At 33.5% G+C, this 21,111-nt stretch overlaps 1 non-coding gene across 1 annotated transcript; it reads right to left on the bottom strand.

Annotated features, from left to right (window-relative positions):
- Positions 1 to 10,463: 10,463 nt before the first annotated feature.
- Positions 10,464 to 10,570, bottom strand: LOC139895362 (small nucleolar RNA R71). Its single transcript, XR_011775817.1, has one exon. It is a non-coding gene; the product is annotated as a small nucleolar RNA R71 (small nucleolar RNA).
- Positions 10,571 to 21,111: the final 10,541 nt, after the last annotated feature.

Genomic DNA, 21,111 nt, shown 5'->3' with positions numbered 1-21,111 from the left:
GAGTGATCATCCAACCTCAAGAAATCTTTCTTATTTACATTAAGATATCTTTCTAATACAAGGTAATACTCATATTCAAACTTTGATTCAATTTCTATAACTATAACAATCTTATTTCGAGTGAAAATCTTACTTGAACTGTTTTCGTGTCATGATTCTGCTTCAAGAACTTTCAAGCCATCCAAGGATCCTTTGAAGCTAGATCCATTTTTCTCATTTCCATTAGCTTTATACAGAAAACTTGAGGTAGTAATGATATTCATAACATCATTCGATTCATACATATAAAGCTATCTTATTCGAAGGTTTAAACTTGTAATCACTAGAACATAGTTTAGTTAATTCTAAACTTGTTCGCAAACAAAAGTTAATCCTTCTAACTTGACTTTTAAAATTAACTAAACACATGTTCTATATCTATATGATATTCTAACTTAATGATTTAAAACCTGGAAACACGAAAAACACCGTAAAACCGGATTTACGCTGTCGTAGTAACACCGCGGGCTGTTTTGGGTTAGTAAATTAAAAACTATGATAAACTTTGATTTAAAAGTTGTTCTTCTGGGAAAATGATTTTTCTTATGAACATGAAACTATATATAAAAAATCATGGTTAAACTCAAAGTGGAAGTATGTTTTCTAAAATGGTCATCTAGACGTCGTTCTTTCGACTGAAATGACTACCTTTACAAAAATGACTTGTAACTTATATTTCCGACTATAAAACTATACTTTTTCTGTTTAGATTCATAAAATAGAGTTCAATATGAAACCATAGCAATTTGATTCACGCAAAACGGATTTAAAATGAAGAAGTTATGGGTAAAACAAGATTGGATAATTTTTCTTGTTGTAGCAACGTGAAAATTGGTAACAAATCTATATTAATCATATCCTAGCTAACTAATATTGTATTATACATGTATCCTAATATATTATGTAATCTTGGGATACCATAGACACGTATGCAAATGTTTTGACATATCATATCGACCCATGTGTATATATTATTTGGAACAACCATAGACACTCTATATGCAGTAATGTGGGAGTTAGCTATACAGGGTTGAGGTTGATTCCAAAAATATATATACTTTGAGTTGTGATCTAGCCTGAGATGTGTATACACTGGGTCGTGGATTGATCCAAGATTATATCAATTTTTTTTTCTGTACATCTAACGTTGGACAACTAGTTGTAGGTTACTAACAAGGACAGCTGACTTAATGAACTTAAAACATCAAAATGTATTAAAAGTGTTGTAAATATATTTTGAACATACTTTGATATATATGTATATATTTGTTATAGGTTCGTGAATCGACCAGTGACCAAGTCTTACTTCCTGACGAAGTAAAAATCTGTGAAAGTGAGTTATAGTCCCACTTTTAAAATCTAATATTTTTGGGATGAGAATATATGCAGGTTTTATAAATGATTTACAAAATAGACACAAGTACGTGAAACTACATTCTATGGTTGAATTATCGAAATTGAATATACCCCTTTTTATTAAGTCTGGTAATCTAAGAATTAGGGAACAGACACCTAATTGACGCGAATCCTAAAGATAGATCTATTGGGCCTAACAAACCCCATCCAAAGTACCGGATACTTTAGTACTTCGAAATTTATATCATATCCGAAGGGTGTCCCGGAATGATGGGGATATTCTTATATATGCATCTTGTTAATGTCGGTTACCAGGTGTTCACCATATGAATGATTTTTATCTCTATGTATGGGATTTATATTGAAATATGAAATCTTGTGGTCTATTGTTACGATTTGATATATATAGGTTAAACCTATAACTCACTAACATTTTTGTTGACGTTTAAAGCATGTTTATTCTCAGGTGAATACTAAGAGCTTCCGCTGTTGCATACTAAAATAAGGACAAGATTTGGAGTCCATGTTTGTATGATATTATGTAAAAACTGCATTCAAGAAACATATGTCGATGTAATATATTTCTATTGTAAACCATTATGTAATGGTCGTGTGTAAATCGTATATTTTAGATTATCATTATTTGATAATCTACGTAATGCTTTTGAAACCTTTATTGATATAATAAAGGTTATGGTTGTTTTAAAAATGAATGCAGTCTTTGAAAAACGTCTCATATAGAGGTCAAAACCTCGCAACGAAATCAATTAATATGGAACGTTTATAATCAATATGAACGGGACATTTCAAACGCCAACGAAGACTAAATCCGAATATGCAAAATGTTGTTAAGAAAGAAATAATTAAACTACTAGATGCAGGTTTAATTTATCCAATTTCTGATAGTCCATGATTAAGCCCAGTTCAATGCGTGCCTAAGAAGGGTGGCATGACTGTCATTACAAATGAGAAAAATGAGCTTATTCCTACTAGGACTGTAACAGGATGGCGTGTGTGTATTGATTATTGAAAACCCAAAAATAAAAGACACTTGATGAAAAAAATACACACATAAAATCCGAATTTTTTCATCATTTTTCATCAAATCTTTCATAAAATCGCAATGAGGAGACTATTATCAAGGAATTACTCAAGGAAATCGGTAAATTTCTACATCAAAACACCCTTTAATCCGAAAATTAGTGTTCTTGAGCAATTTTATACCCAATTTGATTTTAATGATTTTTAGTGTAATTATGCTTAAATTGCTTATATATTATGCTTGTATAACCTATATTGATGCTATTTAACATGATTAGAAGCCTTAAACTTCAAATTTTGAGTAATCTAGGGTTTGTGTTCTTGAGCAATTTGGGGCTTTTTGATATAGACAGGTTATGGCCGATTTTTGTCATGAATTATTGCTAAATTAAGTAGTGTAACATGTTTAGGTAGTTAAATGATCCAAACTTTGAGCCTAAACATGATTTTTGAGAATTAAAGTGGACTTTTTCAAGTCTAAAATTCATGAACTTGATTTTTGAGAGATAATGCCATTTGAAACTTGTTTAATTGCTAATAATGATTATTTTGACATGTTATTTGAGTTGAATGCTTATGAACTTGGCGAACATTTTCGTATATGCTTATTTGAAAACGTGTAGATTTGATAAAAATATGAAAATGAGCATAAGTTTGATATAAATTGAACATGTCATTGTAATTATTTTGATTGATGATTTTGCTGACACTAATGCATATTTGGATGCACAAAAATTGTGTTTGATGTGTTTTGCAGACTGAAAGGGGTGAATCTTCATCCCAAGCTCGCATTGCTCCTCCTGAGAATGCGGAACAACAGGATGTTGATAACTATTATAAACAAGATATACCTCATCTAGTTATGACATTTTCAGATATGCACGTGGAAGATTTACACCCGAACTTGAGATTAGACAGACGTTGGATAGATTATCTAAAATACCAAAGGGGCTTGCACACTCTTCATTCTAAAGCTGTTGAAGTACCTAGGGTAATAGAATGGGAACCGTTAAAAGCTGTAGGATTGGGCGAACGGATTAGAGAATTACTTACACAGAGGTATGGTAATTCTACTTTTAACGATTGGGTACGATTATTCAACATGCGTAGACCTGTATATAAAGTATGGTGTGAAGAATTATTGTGTAGTATAGAAATAAATGATCGGGTAGCTACTTTAACCGATCGAACTTTTATTAGATTTTTGTTAGGAGGTTCGATGCGCCACATGTCTCTACTAGACATGGCTTAGGCCTTACGTATATATACGCCTGAGGAGCTAGCATCTGCCGATTGTTAAGGGTTGATATTAAATGGTAGAAAGATTGATGAAAATTTTGATACGCATGGTGTATGGAGTCAAATGACTAGCCATCACCGATTTAAAGGGGGAAATTACTCTTATACGGATATAGATAGAGCTGAGTTAAGAGTAATTCACAGGTTTCTAGCGAACTCGATTACACAGCGAGGTAAAAATAAGGAAAAGGTAAATGAGCAAGATTTATTTTACCACATGTGTATTCGAGACCCACAAAGCGCTGTTAGTATACCTTATTGTGTGGGTTATTATTTATCCGCTATGGTTAGGGGGATGAGACCGCACAGTATAATAGGAGGTGGTATATTTATTACATTAATTGCAGAGTATCTCGATGTGGATATAAGTCGGGGGGAATTATTAATCAAAGAACCAGAACCCCACGATACAATTGGTTTAAATGTATATCATGGTGCTAAGGTTTTGAAGAGGCGAAATAACGTAGTACAATATAATGGAAGACATCCACAGGTTGAAAGAAATCAACAGCCAGGTAATGTGGGAGGGGGAAATGAAATGACAGAAATGCAAAGGTTTATAGCTTCACAAGTGTATGAAAATGCTAGACATCGAGCATTTGAAGATTGGCAAGTTCATCAAAACCACATCATAGCTCATTGCCAACAGGTAGGTAGAAACTATATTCCTACTCCAAAGCCCGTATTTCCTCCCTGGTCTATAGAGATCCAACCACCGTATCCTACTTATAACCCAGCTGAAGCATTCTATAACACATACGGTTATGCATGGAACCCCTACTGGTATCAGTATCAACCCTAGTTTATTTAGTTTTATTTATTTTATTTTTGTAATGTTACTACATTTAGCACTTATGTTGATATTGTAATAGTTTTTATAATTTTCTAACTTTTATTATTAGATTTTAATAATTTTTGAATGTGGGGTAATATACCAAACTTCAAAAATATGTATATATGTTTGCAGTTTATCTTATGTATACAACAGGGTAAAACAACGCATTTTCAAAGACTGACATTAAGTTCAACAAAAGTAACTAATTTTGACGACAAGATGCAAAATATATGTGAAATAACTACAAGACGGAATGAACAAATGATGTGCACCATTTATCATTCAACACAAACAACAATATGTTTGGAAACTTTGGTAAAATTTAATCATTTTTCTACGCTAATCACCCTCAATAATTTAAATTGTTACTGATTTCTTGCAAATGAGGGCATTGCAAGATCTTAAGTGTGGGAAGGGGTTAAATTCTTTCAATTTTAAAAAAAAAAATTATTTAAACACTTGGTTACCATTAAAAATACTAGTAAAGCAGTAGTTGTATTAGAATCTAGTGCTCTCTGATAATAAAGAACAGCCCTAGTCTTATATACTGACTACCCAATTCTAGTAAAAATTTTCAAAATTTTCAATTAAATGAACTCAAAATCATGTTTATACATATTTATGAACGATAAAACTAGGTGTTAATACTGAAATTATTGTTACCTTGGAAAGGTTATAAATTTAGAAACAAACCAAAATGTTAGAATTCATTTAAAATGGAATAGATGAGAACAAAAAGGAAAAATAAAAGCCAAGTGTGGGAAAATTCACCAAGTTATCTTAAACATATGTCACATATTTCTGTAACAAATAATTGAAGATACTTTTGTTTTGGACTAATCTAATCAGTTTTACCTGATTTACTGTAATATATTTGAAAGAAAGATGGATCTACACGATGAATTAATTCCATCATTAAAAGGAAGTAAAGTCTTCCGAAAAAGAAACGCGCTTCTTGATTTAGGTCATGAAGTTGTCGTCCAGACCAGCTGTAGGTTGACGAAAAATCTAGAAAAGGCATCTCTAAAATCAGCAGGAAATCCACGGACCTCAGCATCAAACAGGGTCGCCAAGTGGTCATACTTATCCTAACCATGACAGGATCTGTCTTGTAAAATGGGGAGGACGCCGTGCAAATTAGCTGGATAAGACTAATGAATCAGATCCCCAGAAAAGGATAATCTCCTTAAAAGATCAAAAATCAGCTTTTAAGACTGATATTACTCAATCCTAGAGATTGACCTTAAAGATTGAGAATTACAAACTCATGGAATTCGACGATATCTAAACTCGAGCTTGAACGAGAAAATATTTTGATCAAACTTACAAACCGATTTGTTTTCTGAAAACCCATTTTCAATGCATTAATTACCATTGAACGTAAAATCCTAGGAATTCACCTAGAATTCATTAGGTCACCTGAACCAAATCGGGTGTCAACCGTATGAACGGTGGTTACATAGTATGGTCAAAGACAGGACCTTGTGTCAAACCGACAAAATTATAAGGGTGAGCTTTACTATTGCTCCTACAAAGGATAGTAATTGCATCTGACACGTTATAGACCATAATTAAAAGCATGTCAGGGAACATTGCCTTAACAGTTTCTTGTTCAACGCTTTCCTTTACAACCAGACGGTAGTTTACCGAAAGGTAATTGATAATGCTAAAAACGAACATATATTTCATAGCATTATTCCTCAAGAAAGACAAGCTTTTAGTTGCAATTGTTCTATTTACAAGTGATATTCGTTTAAATAATAAAAGGTGAAGACAAAAGACAGATTCGACGAATTGAAGACGCAAACGACCAAAAAGCTCAAAAGTACAAAAGACAATCAAAGAGGTTCCAATTATTGATAAGAAACGTCTCGAAATTACAAGAGTACAAGATTCAAAACGCAAAGTACAATATATTAAATTATACGCAAGGACGTTCAAAAATCCGGAACCGGGACCAGAGTCAACTCTCAACGCTCGACGCAACGGACTAAAAATTACAAGTTAACTATGTATATAAATATAATATAATATATAATTAATTATATAAATTATATATATATTATATTTATATAATAAACCGTCGGTAAACAAAGAGCCAAAATGGAGTGAGCTGTAATTACAAACTCCGCGAGTCGCGGAGTTTGAAGAAGGAATGGGCCGCGAGTCGCGGAGCCCCAAAAACTGAAACTCCCTATAAAGCCCAACGAATTCTGATCAATTTTTCATCCAATATCTATCAATCTCTCTATATATATACGTAATATTTATATTTATAATTTATATTTTAATTTTAATTTTAATTTTAATCCTAATAATAAGGGTATGTTAGCGAATGTTGTAAGGGTGTAAGTCGAAATTCTGTTCGTGTAACGCTACGCTATTTTTAATCATTGTAAGTTATGTTCAACCTTTTTACATTAATGTCTCGTAGCTAAGTTATTATTATGCTTATTTAATCCGAAGTAATCATGATGTTGGGCTAATTACTAAAATTGGGTAATTGGGCTTTGTACCATAATTGGGGTTTGGACAAAAGAACGACACTTGTGGAAATTAGACTATGAGCTATTAATGGGCTTTATATTTGTTTAACTAAATGATAGTTTGTTAATGTTAATATAAAGATTTACAATTGGGCGTCCCTATAAATTACCATATACACTCGATCAGACACGATGGGCGGGGTATTTATATGTACAAATAATCGTTCATTTAACCGGACACGGGAATGGATTAATAGCCACTAGAATTATTAAAACAGGGGTGAAATTATGTACAATGACACTTGGCATAATTGATAACAAAGTATTAAAACCTTGGGTTACACTCAGTCGACATTCTGGTGTTATAATTAAACAAAGTAATAAAACCTTGTTATAGTTTAAGTCCCCAATTAGTTGGAATATTTAACTTCGAGTATAAAGATAATTTGACGAGGACACTCGCACTTTATATTTATGACTGATGGACTGTTATGGACAAATACCAGACGGACATATTAAATAATCCAGGACAAAGGACAATTAACCCATGGGCATAAAACTAAAATCAACACGTCAAACATCATGATTACGGAAGTTTAAATAAGCATAATTCTTTTATTTCATATTTAATTTTCTTTATTTTATATTTAATTGCACTTCTAATTATAGCACTTTTATTTATTGTTATTATATTTAATTGCACTTTTAATTATCGTACTTTTTAATTATCGCAAGTTTATTTTATCGCACTTTTATTATTCGCAATTTCATTATCGTTATTTACTTTACGCTTTAAATTAAGTCTTGTATTTATTTATTATTTTACATTTGGTTTTAACTGCGACTAAAGTTTTAAAATCGACAAACCGGTCATTAAACGGTAAAAATCCCCCTTTATAATAATATTACTTATATATATATTTGTATTTTTATAAATTTAAACTAATATAGCGTTAAGCTTTGTGAAAAAGATTCCCTGTGGAACGAACCGGACTTACTAAAAACTACACTACTGTACGATTAGGTACACTGCCTATAAGTGTTGTAGCAAGGTTTAAGTATATCCATTCTATAAATAAATAAATATCTTGTGTAAAATTGTATCGTATTTAATAGTTTTTCCTAGTAAAATATAAGCTATTTCATATACGCCTCGCATAACATCAAGTATTTTTGGCGCCGCTGCCGGGGATTCGCTTAAAAGCCGGAAGCGCAACGCTAATATAAAAAAAAAGATTTTTATTTTTAGTTTACTTTTATAAAAATACGTTTTTGTAAAAAATACGTTTTTAATTATTTGAAAATATAAAAAGAAAACAAAAATATAAATATTTTTAAGAGTTTGTTAAATATTTAAGTTTTATAAAGTTTCTTTATTTTTATTTTATAAAAATATAAGTTTTATTTAAATATTTTGTGTTTATTTAGAACATAAAAAAAAACCGAAAAAAAAATTTAATATATATATAAATCTATTTTTAAGATATTTTTAAAATTATAAAGTAGTTCTATTTTTATTTTAGTTTTTAAATATAAGTTTTTATTATATAAATATTTTGATTTAAACAGAAAATATAAAACAGAAAAAAAAAACGCGTCGAATTTTAAACTGTACCTGAGTTGAAAATTGGAACCCCGCGACTCGCGGAGTTTGCAGCCTCGAATACCCCGACTCGCGGAGCCTCCCTGACACACGTGACAGAACCCTAATTTTGCATTAATTACGGATTTTATTATTATTATTATTAATAAACCCTAATTACTTAATTATTATTATAATTAGTTTAAGTTTTTAAATTAAATTGTATTTTAAATTTTAATTAGTTTTATTATATATAAAATTAATAGTTTTATAAAATAAATAATATAAAAATAATATTTTTATAAAAATTGTACTTTTTACAACTTTTAGTATATTTTTATATTTTGTCCATTTTTAATTGTTTTAGCGTAATATTTGTATTCTTCGCTAGTATTTAGTTTTAAACTTAGTTTTTGCCATAGTTATTTTAACTTCTAGATTTTTAGGCTTTGCCGTAAAATCTCTTAAGTGCTTTTACTTTAGACTAAGATTTAGGTACTTTAGAATTTTGCGACGCCTTTTTAAGTTTTAGTTTCTTTTTAAGTTATTGCCATTTGGGATTTAGTTTTTCCTGTAAGCTTTAATATTTTTAGACGACTTTTACCTATGTATCAATTATCATTCCAATTAATAATCACAATTTGCGATTATAATTTTAAGTTAGTTGTGGTAATAAGGTTAGGTTAGTCGAGTGTTTTTAAGTTTTATAAGTCATTTTTTTTTCTTTTTCTTATTTTTCGACGCCTTTTATTTTTCACCCCTTCTCTTTTTCGATCTTTTTCGACGCGCTCTTTTTCTTTCTTATTTCTCGCTATTCTAGTTTTTAGGACATAGATTTTTATTCTACTTCTTATCTAAATTTCTTAAAATTACGAAAAATTATTTTAAGTGGTTAAATTGATAGACATCAAAATTTTCTGGTTCGTAGTAATAGTTGGATTTGTACGTGGACCAGGTTATTGGAGCCAAACAGTCCTTAATTATATTGAGACCAAACGAATCCTGCCCCTCTGCTGCATCTTTTGGCTATTCGAAACGTGGGCAAAATTAGAAAAGTCTATTAATTGGATAACTTATATAATTTTTCTTTCCTTTTTAAAAAAACTAATAGGATATTCAGTGAATGCACCGAGCAAGACGTTCACCACCTTTTGTACGTTCACCACCTGTAACTAGATCAAGACATTTAGCAAATATTACCGCCGTTGATTTTTCTTTAGAATCGTCATCCAGTCGACCAAGTACTCCAGTTCAAATTTCCGATAATCCATTTTTTGAACCCGACCTCACAATTGAGAATCCGGAGAATATTCAGGGACGATTCATAGATCCTGAACCATTAAATTTTCCTCCGGAACCACCAATCATTCAAACAGAGATTGTTGAGGAACGAACCATTAAATCAGAATCCTCTAGTGATTCCGATTCAACAAATTCAATTATGGAGAATCTGGAACCTTTAAGTATGGAAGACCGAATGAGAGCTAAACGCACTGGCCAAGGTCACGCAATTACTCATCCAGACATTAATGCGCCAGATTATGAAATCAAAGGACAAATTCTACACATGGTGACTAATCAATGCCAATTTAGTGGTGCGCCGAAGGAAGATCCAAATGAACATCTTCGTACCTTTAATAGGATCTGCACACCATTTAAAATCCAAGAAGTGGAGGATGAACAGATATATCTCATGTTATTTCCCTGGACTTTAAAGGAAGAAGCCAAAGATTGGTTGGAATCGTTACCTGAAGGGGCTATTGATACATGGGATGTTTTAGTTGAAAAATTTCTTAAACAATTCTTTCCGGCATCTAAAGCCGTAAGACTTCAAGCAGAAATTGTTACGTTTACACAGAAGCCAAATGAAACTCTATATGAGGCATGGACAAGATTTGGAAAGTTATTAAGAGGATGTCCGCAACATGGTTTAGACACCTGTCAAATAGTACAAATATTCTACCAAGGATGCGACATCACTACAAGAAAAGACATAGATATAGCAGCTGGTGGTTCCATTATGAAGAAAACCAAAATTGATGCTTACAAAATTATTGATAACACTGCTTCCCACTCACATGAGTGGCACCAAGAAAAAGATATCGTTAGATCATCTAAAGCAGCTAGAGCCGATTCTATCCATGACTTAGATTCCATTTCTGCAAAGATAGATGCTGTCGAGAGACGAATGGAAAAAATGACTAAGGATATTCACTCAATATGAATTAGTTGTGAGCAGTGTGGAGGACCACATTTGACAAAAGATTGTCTCAGTATTGAATTAACAATGGAACAAAGAGAGAATATTTCATACATAAACCAAAGTCCTGGAAATAATTATCAGAATAATTATCAACCGCCAAGACCTATTTACAATCAAAACCAGAACTATAACAGAAATATTCCATACAACAACCAACAAGGTCCTAGCAATCAACAAGTATCCAATAATAATTACAATCAGCAAAGACCTAATTTTCAAAACAAACCACCACAACAAACCGATGATAAAAAGCCGAATTTAGAAGATATGATGATGAAGCTAGTTGAAACTCAAACGCAGTTTTTCACATCTCAGAAACAAACTAATGAACAAAATGCTCAAGCATTTAGAAATCAACAAGCTTCTATTCAAAATCTGGAACAAGAAGTAAGTAACCTAGCAAGGTTAATAGGTGAAAGAAAACCGGGAAGTCTACCTAGTGATACAAATGCTAACCCCCGGAATGAAACAGCTAAAGCCATTACCACAAGAAGTGGTACAACACTTAAACCACCTGAAATACCTGTAACTTTTGATGAAGCTATTCCTACTCCACAAGAACCACAACCTAATCAAGATAAGGAAAAAGAACCGGTAGTTGAAAAGGTTAATGAAGATAACACAGTTAAGGCTAAACCTTATGTTAAACTATACCAACCACCACTTCCTTACCCGAGTAAAATGAAGAAAGAGAAACTTGAAGCCGAGCAATCCAAATTCTTGGATATGTTTAAACAGATAAATGTAAATCTTCCTTTCATTGATGTGATTTCAGGAATGCCTAGATATGCTAAATTCTTGAAAGATGTAATCTCAAATAGAAAGAAAATGGAAGAACTCTCGGCTGTTACCATGAATGCTAATTGTTCAGCAGTGCTGTTGAATAAGATACCAGAAAAACTATCTGATCCAGGAAGTTTCACAATTCCATGTTTTCTGGGTAGTCTTAGTTCAATAGAAGCATTGGCAGACTTAATTGCTAGTATAAATCTAATGCCATATTCACTATACGCTAAACTAGACCTTGGAGAATTGAAACCAACCAGAATAAGCATACAACTAGCCGATAGATAAATAAAATATCCTAGAGGGATAATGGAGAACATGCTAGTTAAAGTTGGTACTTTAGTATTTCCAGTAGATTTTGTTGTTCTGGACATGGAAGAAGATTCTCAAGTTCCTCTCATATTAGGAAGACCATTCTTAAACACGGCTAAAGCAATGATAGACGTGTTCAGTAAGAAATTGACCCTAAGTATAGAGGATGAGAGTGTTACCTTTTCAGTTGATAGAGCAATGCAACAACCACAATCTGCAGATGATACATGTTATTATATTCAAACTATAGATGCACATGCAGAATTATTAGAAGAATTTCCAGAATTACAAGGAACAGGAGAATGTTCTTTAGGAGAAGGAACAGAACAAATTGATGAAACTGAAATGTTAGCTACACTTATAGCTAATGGATATGAACCAACAACAGAAGAAATTCAAATGCTAAAAGAAGAAGACAGATATCGATATAAATCATCGATAGAAGAACCACCGAAATTAGAGTTAAAGCCACTTCCAAACCATTTGGAATACGTTTATTTACATGGTGAATCTGAATTATCTGTAATAATATCGTCTTCTCTTACTGAAAATGAGTAATCACAACTCATTTCTGTGTTGAAAGCTCATAAACCAGCCATTGCATGGAAGATTCATGATATTAAAGGAATAAGTCCTTCGTATTGCACACATAAAATCCTTATGGAAGAAGGTCATAAAACGTATGTGCAACGCCAACGAAGACTAAATCCTAATATGCAAGATGTAGTTAAAAAAGAAATTATTAAACTGCTAGACGCAGGTCTAATTTATCCAATTTCTGATAGTCCATGGGTAAGCCCAGTTCAATGCGTGCCTAAGAAGGGTGGCATGACTGTCATTACAAATGAGAAAAATGAGCTTATTCCTACTAGGACTGTAACAGGATGGCGTGTATGTATTGATTATAGAAAATTAAATGACGCCACCAGAAAAGATCACTTTCCCTTACCTTTCATTGATCAAATGTTGGAAAGATTAGCCGAAAATAGTTACTATTGTTTTCTAGATGGATTTTCCGGATATTTTCAAATTCCAATAGCACCCGAAGATCAAGAGAAAACCACATTCACGTGCCCTTATGGTACTTTTGCTTACAAACGCATGCCATTTGGACTTTGCAACGCCCCTGCAACCTTTCAAAGGTGTATGATGGCGATTTTTCATGACATGATAGAAGAATGCATGGAAGTTTTCATGGATGACTTTTCAGTCTTCGGTGATACATTTGAAACATGTCTAGCTAATCTTGAACGAATGCTTATTAGATGCGAACAATCAAATCTAGTACTTAATTGGGAGAAATGCCATTTCATGGTTAAAGAGGGCATCGTTCTTGGACATAAAATTTTAAAAGAAGGAATTGAAGTGGATAGAGCTAAAGTAGATGTAATTGCTAAACTTCCACATCCCACCAATGTTAGAGGAGTTAGGAGTTTTCTAGGGCATGCCGGTTTTTACCTATGTTTCATAAAAGATTTTTCTAAAATTGCCACTCCTATGAATAAACTCCTAGAAAAGGATGCTCCATTCATCTTTTCAGATGAGTGTATCAAATCTTTTAATATTCTTAAAGAGAAACTCACTAATGCGCCGATCATGATAACACCAAATTGGAATCTACCATTTGAACTAATGTGCGATGCAAGTGATTTTGCAATGGGAGCCGTTTTAGGACAAAGGATTGAAAAACGATTTCAACCTATATATTATGCTAGTAAGACGTTACAAGGAGCACAAACTGAAATGTCCCGTTCTTATTGATTAAAAACGTTCCATATTAATTGATTTCGTTGCGAGGTTTTGACCTCTATATGAGACGTTTTTCAAAGACTGCATTCATTTTAAAACAAACCATAACCATTATTTCATAAATAAAGGTTTAAAAAGCTTTACGTAGATTATCAAATAATGATAATCTAAAATATCCTGTTTACACACGACCATTACATAATGGTTTACAATACAAATATGTTACATCGAAATCAGTTTCTTGAATGCAGTTTTTACACAATATCATACAAACATGGACTCCAAATCTTGTCCTTATTTTAGTATGCAACAGCGGAAGCTCTTAATATTCACCTGAGAATAAACATGCTTTAAACGTCAACAAAAATGTTGGTGAGTTATAGGTTTAACCTATATATATCAAATCATAACAATAGACCACAAGATTTCATATTTCAATACACATCCCATACATAGAGATAAAAATCATTCATATGGTGAACACCTGGTAACCGACATTAACAAGATGCATATATAAGAATATCCCCATCATTCCGGGACACCCTTTGGATATGATATAAATTTCGAAGTACTAAAGCATCCGGTACTTTGGATGGGGTTTGTGAGGCCCAATAGATCTATCTTTAGGATTCGCGTCAATTAGGGTGTCTATTCCCTAATTCTTAGATTACCAGACTTAATAAAAAGGGGCATATTCGATTTCAATAATTCAACCATAGAATGTAGTTTCACGTACTTGTGTCTATTTTGTAAATCATTTATAAAACCTGCATGTATTCTCATCCCAAAAAAATATTAGATTTTAAAAGTGGGACTATAACTCACTTTCACAGATTTTTACTTCGTCGGGAAGTAAGACTTGGCCACTGGTTGATTCACGAACCTATAACAATATATACATATATATCAAAGTATGTTCAAAATATATTTACAACACTTTTAATATATTTTGATGTTTTAAGTTTATTAAGTCAGCTGTCCTCGTTAGTAACCTACAACTAGTTGTCCACCATTAGATGTACAGAAATAAATCGATAAATATTATCTTGAATCAATCCACGACCCAGTGTATACGTATCTCAGTATTGATCACAACTCAAACTATATATATTTTGGAATCAACCTCAACCCTGTATAGCTAACTCCAACATTCACATATAGAGTGTCTATGGTTGTTCCGAAATATATATAGATGTGTCGACATGATAGGTCGAAACATTGTATACATGTCTATGGTATCTCAAGATTACATAATATACAATACAAGTTGATTAAGTTATGGTTGGAATAGATTTGTTACCAATTTTCACGTAGCTAAAATGAGAAATATTATCCAATCTTGTTTTACCCATAACTTCTTCATTTTAAATCCGTTTTGAGTGAATCAAATTGCTATGGTTTCATATTGAACTCTATTTTATGAATATAAACAGAAAAAGTATAGGTTTATAGTCGGAAAAATAAGTTACAAGTCGTTTTTGTAAAGGTAGTCATTTCAGTCGAAAGAACGACGTCTACATGACCATTTTAGAAAACATACTTCCACTTTGAGTTTAACCATAATTTTTGGATATAGTTTCATGTTCATAATAAAAATCATTTTCTCAGAATAACAACTCTTAAATCAAAGTTTATCATAGTTTTTAATTAACTAACCCAAAACAGCCCGCGGTGTTACTACGACGGCGTAAATCCGGTTTTACGGTGTTTTTCGTGTCTCCAGGTTTTAAATCATTAAGTTAGCATATCATATAGATATAGAACATGTGTTTAGTTGATTTTAAAAGTCAAGTTAGAAGGATTAACTTTTGTTTGCGAACAATTTTAGAATTAACTAAACTATGTTCTAGTGATTACAAGTTTAAACCTTCAAATAAGATAGCTTTATATGTATGAATCGAATGATGTTATGAACATCATTACTACCTTAAGTTCCTTGGATAAACCTACTGAAAAAGTGAAAAATGGATCTAGCTTCAACGGATCCTTGGATGGCTCGAAGTTCTTGAAGCAGAATCATGACACGAAAACAAGTTCAAGTAAGATCATCACTTGAAATAAGATTGTTATAGTTATAGAAATTGAACCAAAGTTTGAATATGATTATTACCTTGTATTAGAATGATAACCTACTGTAAGAAACAAAGATTTCTTGAGGTTGGATGATCACCTTACAAGATTGGAAGTGAGCTAGCAAACTTGAAAGTATTCTTGATTTTATGTAACTAGAACTTGTAGAATATATGAAGAACACTTAGAACTTGAAGATAGAACTTGAGAGAGATCAATTAGATGAAGAAAATTGAAGAATGAAAGTATTTGTAGGTGTTTTTGGTCGTTGGTGTATGGATTAGATATAAAGGATATGTAATTTTGTTTTCATATAAATAAGTCATGAATGATTACTCATATTTTTGTAATTTTATGAGATATTTCATGCTAGTTGCCAAATGATGGTTCCCACATGTGTTAGGTGACTCACATGGGCTGCTAAGAGCTGATCATTGGAGTGTATATACCAATAGTACATACATCTAAAAGCTGTGTATTGTACGAGTACGAATACGGGTGCATACGAGTAGAATTGTTGATGAAACTGAACGAGGATATAATTGTAAGCATTTTTGTTAAGTAGAAGTATTTTGATAAGTGTCTTAAAGTCTTTCAAAAGTGTATGAATACATATTAAAACATTACATGTATATACATTTTAACTGAGTCGTTAAGTCATCGTTAGTCGTTACATGTAAATGTTGTTTTGAAACCTTTAGGTTAACGATCTTGTTAAATGTTGTTAACCCAATGTTTATAATATCAAAAGAGATTTTAAATTATTATATTATCATGATATTATGATGTACTAATATCTCTTAATATGATATATATACATTAAATGTCGTTACAACGATAATCGTTACATATATGTCTCGTTTCAAAATCATTAAGTTAGTAGTCTTGTTTTTACATATGTAGTTCATTGTTAATATACTTAATGATATGTTTACTTATCATAATATCATGTTAACTATATATATAACCATATATATGTCATCATATAGTTTTTACAAGTTTTAATGTTCGTGAATCACCGGTCAACTTGGGTGGTCAATTGTCTATATGAAACATATTTCAATTAATCAAGTCTTAACAAGTTTGATTGCTTAACATGTTGGAAACATTTAATCATGTAAATATCAATCTCAATTAATATATATAAACATGGAAAAGTTCGGGTCACTACAGTACCTACCCGTTAAATAAATTTCGTCCCGAAATTTTAAGCTGTTGAAGGTGTTGACGAATCTTCTGGAAATAGATGCGGGTATTTCTTCTTCATCTGATCTTCACGCTCCCAGGTGAACTCGGGTCCTCTACGAGCATTCCATCGAACCTTAACAATTGGTATCTTGTTTTGCTTAAGTCTTTTAACCTCACGATCCATTATTTCGACGGGTTCTTCGATGAATTGAAGTTTTTCGTTGATTTGGATTTCATCTAACGGAATAGTGAGATCTTCTTTAGCAAAACATTTCTTCAAATTCGAGACGTGGAAAGTGTTATGTACAGCCGCGAGTTGTTGAGGTAACTCAAGTCGGTAAGCTACTGGTCCGACACGATCAATAATCTTGAATGGTCCAATATACCTTGGATTTAATTTCCCTCGTTTACCAAATCGAACAACGCCTTTCCAAGGTGCAACTTTAAGCATGACCATCTCTCTAATTTCAAATTCTATATCTTTTCTTTTAATGTCAGCGTAGCTCTTTTGTCGACTTTGGGCGGTTTTCAACCGTTGTTGAATTTGGATGATCTTCTCGGTAGTTTCTTGTATAATCTCCGGACCCGTAATCTGTCTATCCCCCACTTCACTCTAACAAATCAGAGTCCTGCACTTTCTACCATAAAGTGCTTCAAACGGCGCCATCTCAATGCTTGAATGGTAGCTGTTGTTGTAGGAAAATTCTGCTAATGGTAGATGTCGATCCAAACTGTTTCCGAAATCAATAACACATGCTCGTAGCATGTCTTCAAGCGTTTGTATCGTCCTTTCGCTCTGCCCATCAGTTTGTGGATGATAGGCAGTACTCATGTCTAGACGAGTTCCTAATGCTTGCTGTAATGTCTGCCAGAATCTTGAAATAAATCTGCCATCCCTATCAGAGATAATAGAGATTGGTATTCCATGTCTGGAGATGACTTCCTTCAAATACAGTCGTGCTAACTTCTCCATCTTGTCATCTTCTCTTATTGGCAGGAAGTGTGCTGATTTGGTGAGACGATCAACTATTACCCAAATAGTATCAAAACCACTTGCAGTCCTTGGCAATTTAGTAATGAAATCCATGGTAATGTTTTCCCATTTCCATTCTGGGATTTCGGGTTGTTGAAGTAGACCTGATGGTTTCTGATGCTCAGCTTTGACCTTAGAACACGTCAAACATTCTCCTACGTATTTAGCAACATCGGCTTTCATACCCGGCCACCAAAAATGTTTCTTGAGATCCTTGTACATCTTCCCCGTTCCAGGATGTATTGAGTATCTGGTTTTATGAGCTTCTCTAAGTACCATTTCTCTCATATCTCCAAATTTTGGTACCCAAATCCTTTCAGCCCTATACCGGGTTCCGTCTTCCTGAATATTAAGATGCTTCTCCGATCCTTTGGGTATTTCATCCTTTAAATTTCCCTCTTTTAAAACTCCTTGTTGTGCCTCCTTTATTTGAGTAGTAATGTTATTATGAATCATTATATTCATAGATTTTACTCGAATGGGTTCTCTGTCCTTCCTGCTCAAGGCATCGGCTACCACATTTGCCTTCCCCGGGTGGTAACGAATCTCAAAGTCATAATCATTCAATAATTCAATCCACCTACGCTGCCTCATATTCAGTTGTTTCTGATTAAATATGTGTTGAAGACTTTTGTGGTCGGTATATATAATACTTTTGACCCCATATAAGTAGTGCCTCCAAGTCTTTAATGCAAAAACAACCGCGCCTAATTCCAAATCATGCGTCGTATAATTTTGTTCGTGAATCTTCAATTGTCTAGACGCATAAGCAATCACCTTCGTTCGTTGCATTAATACATAACCGAGACCTTGCTTTGATGCATCACAATAAATCACAAAATCATCATTCCCTTCAGGCAATGACAATATAGGTGCCGTAGTTAGATTTTTCTTCAATAACTGAAACGCTTTCTCTTGTTCATCATTCCATTCGAATTTCTTCCCTTTATGCGTTAATGCAGTCAAGGGTTTTGCTATTCTGGAAAAGTCTTGGATGAACCTTCTGTAGTAACCAGCTAGTCCTAAAAACTGGCGTATGTGTTTCGGAGTTTTCGGGGTTTCCCACTTTTCAACAGTTTCAATCTTTGCCGGATCCACCTTAATACCTTCTTTGTTCACTATGTGACCGAGGAATTGAACTTCTTCCAACCAAAATGCACACTTTGAAAACTTAGCGTACAATTCTTCCTTCCTCAATACTTCTAACACCTTTCTCAAATGTTCACCGTGTTCTTGGTCATTCTTTGAGTAAATAAGTATGTCATCAATGAAAACAATGACAAACTTGTCAAGGTATGGTCCACACACCCGGTTCATAAGGTCCATGAACACAGCTGGTGCATTAGTTAAACCAAACGGCATGACCATAAACTCGTATTGACCGTAACGTGTTCTGAAAGCAGTCTTTGGAATATCATCTTCTTTCACCCGCATTTGATGATACCCGGAACGTAAGTCAATCTTTGAATAAACAGACGAGCCTTGTAGTTGATCAAATAAGTCGTCGATTCTCGGTAGTGGGTAGCGGTTCTTGATGGTAAGTTTGTTCAACTCTCGGTAGTCGATACACAACCTGAATGTACCATCTTTCTTCTTGACAAACAAAATAGGAGCTCCCCACGGTGATGTGCTTGGTCGAATGAAACCACGCTCTAAAAGTTCTTGTAATTGGCTTTGCAGTTCTTTCATCTCACTGGGTGCGAGTCTGTAAGGAGCACGAGCTATTGGTGCAGCTCCTGGTACAAGATCTATTTGAAATTCAACGGATCGATGTGGGGGTAATCCCGGTAATTCTTTCGGAAATACATCGGGAAATTCTTTTGCAATGGGAACATCATTGATGCTCTTTTCTTCAGTTTGTACTTTCTCGACGTGTGCTAGAACAGCATAGAAACCTTTTCTTATTAGTTTTTGTGCCTTCAAATTACTAATAATATGTAGCTTCGTGTTGCCCTTTTCTCCGTGCACCATTAAGGGTTTTCCTTTTTCTCGTATAATGCGAATTGCATTTTTGTAACAAACGATCTCTGCTTTCACTTCTTTCAACCAGTCCATACCGATTATCACATCAAAACTCCCTAACTCTACTGGTATCAAATCAATCTTAAATGTTTCGCTAACCAGTTTAATTTCTCGATTCCGACATATATTATCTGCTGAAATTAATTTACCATTTGCTAATTTGAGTAAAAATTTACTATCCAAAGGCGTCAATGGACAACTTAATTTAGCACAAAAATCTCTACTCATATAGCTTCTATCCGCACCCGAATCAAATAAAACGTAAGCAGATTTATTGTCAATAAGAAACGTACCCGTAACAAGCTCCGGGTCTTCCTGTGCCTCTGCCGCATTAATATTGAAAACTCTTCCGCGGCCTTGTCCATTCGTGTTCTCCTGGTTCGGGCAATTTCTAATAATGTGGCCCGGTTTTCCACATTTATAACAAACTACATTGGCATAACTTGCTCTGACACTACTTGCTCCGCCATTACTCATTCCGACACCATTTGTTCCTTTCGTTCTATTAACCCCTGGTCCGTAGACCTCACACTTCGCCGCGCTATGACCATTTCTTTTACACTTGTTGCAAAATTTGGTGCAGAACCCCGAGTGATACTTTTCACACCTTTGGCATAGCTGCTTCTGATTGTTGTTGTTGTTGCGGTTATTATTATTGTTGGGATGATTGTTGTAGTTACTGCTGTTGTTGTTGTTGTTGTTGTTGTTGGGCCATTTGTTGTAGTTGCGATTGATGTTGCGATTGCTGGGATAATTGTTGCGATTATTGTTGTAATTGCTGTTGTTGTTGTATTGGTGATTCTTATCACCGTTTTCCTCCCACTTTCTTTTAACTTGCTTCACATTGGTCTCTTCAGCAGTCTGTTCTTTAATTCTTTCTTCAATCTGGTTCACTAGTTTGTGAGCCATTCTACATGCCTGTTGTATGGAGGCGGGCTCGTGTGAACTTATATCTTCTTGGATTCTTTCCGGTAATCCTTTCACAAACTCGTCGATCTTCTCTTCCTCATCTTCGAATGCTCCCGGACACAATAGGCACAATTCTGTGAA

The sequence above is a fragment of the Rutidosis leptorrhynchoides genome, chromosome 2, assembly GCF_046630445.1.
Source record: "Rutidosis leptorrhynchoides isolate AG116_Rl617_1_P2 chromosome 2, CSIRO_AGI_Rlap_v1, whole genome shotgun sequence".
NCBI classification, from domain to species: domain Eukaryota; kingdom Viridiplantae; phylum Streptophyta; class Magnoliopsida; order Asterales; family Asteraceae; genus Rutidosis; species Rutidosis leptorrhynchoides.
Note: the sequence above shows the minus strand (reverse complement) of the source record. Positions and strands in the feature narration are given on the sequence as shown.